This window comes from Silene latifolia, chromosome 9 (assembly GCF_048544455.1).
Source record: "Silene latifolia isolate original U9 population chromosome 9, ASM4854445v1, whole genome shotgun sequence".
Classification (NCBI taxonomy): Eukaryota; Viridiplantae; Streptophyta; class Magnoliopsida; order Caryophyllales; family Caryophyllaceae; genus Silene; species Silene latifolia.
The window spans coordinates 149966217-149969728 of record NC_133534.1 but is presented as its reverse complement, the minus strand read 5'-3'; the positions used below and the strand labels follow the sequence as shown (position 1 = coordinate 149969728).

The 3512-nt window shown below is 40.5% G+C and overlaps 1 non-coding gene across 1 annotated transcript; it reads left to right on the top strand.

Moving 5' to 3' along the window:
* Positions 1-3179: 3179 nt before the first annotated feature.
* LOC141604367 (small nucleolar RNA R71) lies at positions 3180-3286 on the top strand. The gene has a single exon (XR_012526069.1). It is a non-coding gene; the product is annotated as a small nucleolar RNA R71 (small nucleolar RNA).
* Positions 3287-3512: the final 226 nt, after the last annotated feature.

Below are 3512 nucleotides of genomic sequence, written 5' to 3'. Positions count from 1 at the left end.
ACTTTCAAGTTTGAACTAGCTACCACCATAGCCAATGAGGCTTTCTTTGCTTGAAGACATTGTTATCTTGTTGTGAGTGCCTTTGCCTTAGGTGCCTTTGTTGATCCTTTTGTCCTTGCCATTGATGATTATACCAAGAAAAGAGTGAAAATCTTCAATTTCCAAGTATACCCAAATCGATTTTAAGATGAAAGGCTTTGCCTTTATAATTCAAAAACCGACTCAAAGGTTGAAGATTTTGGTGCTTGGTTTGATTTTTGTTGGAAGAGGAGTGATTAATTGTTGTTAAAAGAAAGTTTGGATTTTATTTTGTTGAATTTGGTTGAGGAAATCTTGTTTTGGTGATGGAGAGGATGAGGGTTTTGAGTTTTGGGGTTTATGGGTAGTGTTTTGAATGAATGAATGAAGAAATGAATGTGGGAAGTGGTATTTAAAATACCCGAAAAATTTTACACTGCAGGGGAAGACGGGCGTTTTTCCTTCGGGACGCTCGGATTCTGCCTATTTTGGGTTCAGGATTCTCGCCTAAAGACGGGCGTCTTTCAGCAAAGACGCTCAGATTCTTTGATTGCAGGACGAGTGTCTTCCTCTGAAGACGGGCGGATTCTTAGACAGCAAGCTTTCTTGTTTTTCACAGCCAAAAAGACGGGCGTCTTCTTGCCAAGACGGGCGGATTTCTAAAGACGAGCGGATTCCTTTGAAGACGCTCGGGTTCTCCTTGCTTTACCCGGATTCAGTTCCATCCGTGCACTTGCATATCCCGTGTCATTTTTCATTCTTCAAATCCCGTGTGCTTCATTGTAGGGGCACTACTAAGGCATGAATAGCCTAGGCAATTGCTATCCCCACACTAAGCTAAAGCACTACACATCAATTAAATCGTTAGTCCTTCCCCCACTTCTCTCAAAAATGATAATTATCTTGATCAAAGTATAAAAATCCAAAAATGACAAAAAATGCAATGTAAGAATTAAAATGCAAGTTAGGGAGATAGAAATATTTACAAATGGTGGTTTAGGGAGGACTCCACCAAACTCTCATCCTTAGTGAGATGTCATGGGGGCATATCCAAGGTGTTGTTGATGTTGCTCAACACCTTGAAGAAGTAGTAGAAAGCTGGTTCATTATCATAATAAAGATCTTCAATAGACCTTTGCCCTTGTTGTCCTTCATGTCGGTCTTTATCGATAGCATTACCAATATAGGGATTGAAAATCCCTTCAAACTCATCGTCCTAAAGACCACAAACTTCATCTACTTGATCACTAAAGATCTCTTGAGTTGATAGAGACAACTCTCCCACTTTCTTGTCTTGGCTAATGAGGCCATCCTCTTCATTGCTTGACTTTGGTGAGATTTTCAAGCTCTCTTTGTTACAATTCACTTTCTCTTTGAATGGAGCATCATTAATTTTCATCTTCCATTGGAATTCCGACTTCTTTCTATCATCCTTCCGGCTATAATGATCAACCATAAAACATGGTTCATGCAAACGGGGAGCTCTCATGGTCTTGTCATGATTGAAAGTTATGCTCTCATCTCCCACTTCTAGAGTGAGCTCTCCATGCTTCACATCAATCACCGCACCCGCGGTGTGTAAAAAAGGTCTTCCTAGAATGATTGGAATGTTGGAGTCTTCTTCCATGTCAACAATGACAAAGTCCACCGGGATGAAAAATTTCCCAACTCTTACGGGAACATCTTCCCATATCCCTAATGGTGTCTTTGTCGATCTATCGGCCATTTGGAGTGTGATATTGGTGCATTTAAGATCTCCTATCCCCAACCTTTTACTCACCGAGTACTGCATAACAATCACACTAGCCCCTAAATCACATAAGGCTTTGTTGATCGTGGTGTCGCCAATGGTACACGGTATTGAGAAGCTTCCCGGATCTTTGAGTTTTGGAGGTGAACTCCCTTGAAGGATTTCACTACTCACCTTAGTGAAGGCGATAGTCTCAAGCTTCCGGATCGACTTCTTCTTTGTGAGGATGTCTTTCATGTATTTTGCATAGGCCGGCACGTGATAGATTAATTCCGTGAAAGGAATCGAGACTTCCAAATTCTTCACAATTTCCATAAATTTTCCAAGTTGGTCATCAAATTTGGGCTTGGCTTGACGACTTGGAAAAAGAAGTCTAATCACAATGGGCTCCTTTTCCTTGACCTTGTCTTCATTTTTCTTTGAAATTTCTTCTTTCGATGGTTCTCCATCCTTGGAGTTTTGCACAATTTCTTCTTTGTCACTAGCGTCCACAACTTCATCCTCAACTTGCTTCTTCGGTGCTTCATACCTTGTACCACTCCTCAAGTGAATGGCACTAACCGTTTCATGTCTTGGGGGATTACTTTGAGATGGTAATTGCCCCTTTTGTCTTTGTGAGCTTGAAGATGCTAGTTGAGTCAATTGGGTTTCCAACATTTTGGTGTGACCTAGGATGTTGTTGATGGTGATTTCCTTTGCTTGACTATCTTTTTGCATTTGAGTGAAAAACTCTTGTTGATTCTTTTGCATTTGGAGGACCGCTTTTTGAACATCAAAACCTTGGTCATTTTGTTGATTGTATGGAATTTGATTTTGGTAACCTTGGTTTTGGTTGTAAAAGAGTCTTTGATTTTGGTTTCTCATGGGAGGTGGGGTGTATGTTGGTTGAGGGTTTTGAACATTTTGGCTTTTGTATGAGGGATTTGGATAGAATTTGGTGTTTTCATTGTAATAGTTTGAATAAGGGGTACCACTCTTGTATGCTTTGAAAGCATTCACTTGTTCATTTGTTCCCCTACATTCACTTTGGTCATGTCCCAAAGTTCCACAATTCTCACATATCCCACTTGGGATTGATGAAGATGCCGTCATGGCATTAACATGATGCTTTGGTGATTTTGAGGCTTCCTCAAGTCTAGCCATAGCTTTTTCAAACTTCAAATTGATGGTATCAATGTGAGCACTAAGTTGAGCACCCAGATGAGTAATGGAGTCCACTTCATGCTTTCCTCCTCTAGTAGCCTTGCGAGGTCTACTATATTGTGAGTTATGGACCGCCATTTCCTCAATTTTTTTCCAAGTTTGATTGTCATCAACTTCGGTGAACATTCCATTTGATCCCATGTTGAGAATGTTCCTTGAATCTTCATAAAGACCGTTCCAAAATTGTTGTACCATGAACCACTCGCTAAGTCCATGGTGAGGACATGAGCGACAAATTCCCTTGAATCGCTCCCAAGCTTCATACAAGGATTCTTCATCTCTTTGCTTAAAGCCCGTAATTTGAGCTCTTAGCATGTTAGTCTTTTCCGGTTGATAAAACTTTTTGTAGAAAGCTAGAGCCAACTTCTTCCAAGAATCAATTCCGAGAGTAGCCTTATCAAGGCCTTTCAACCATTGTTTTGCGGTGCCAATTAGAGAAAAAGGAAATAAGACCCATCGAATTTGGTCTTGAGTTACACCGGTTTGAGAAATCGCATCACAATAGTCACAAAAAGTCTCTATATGAGAGTGAGGGTCTTCA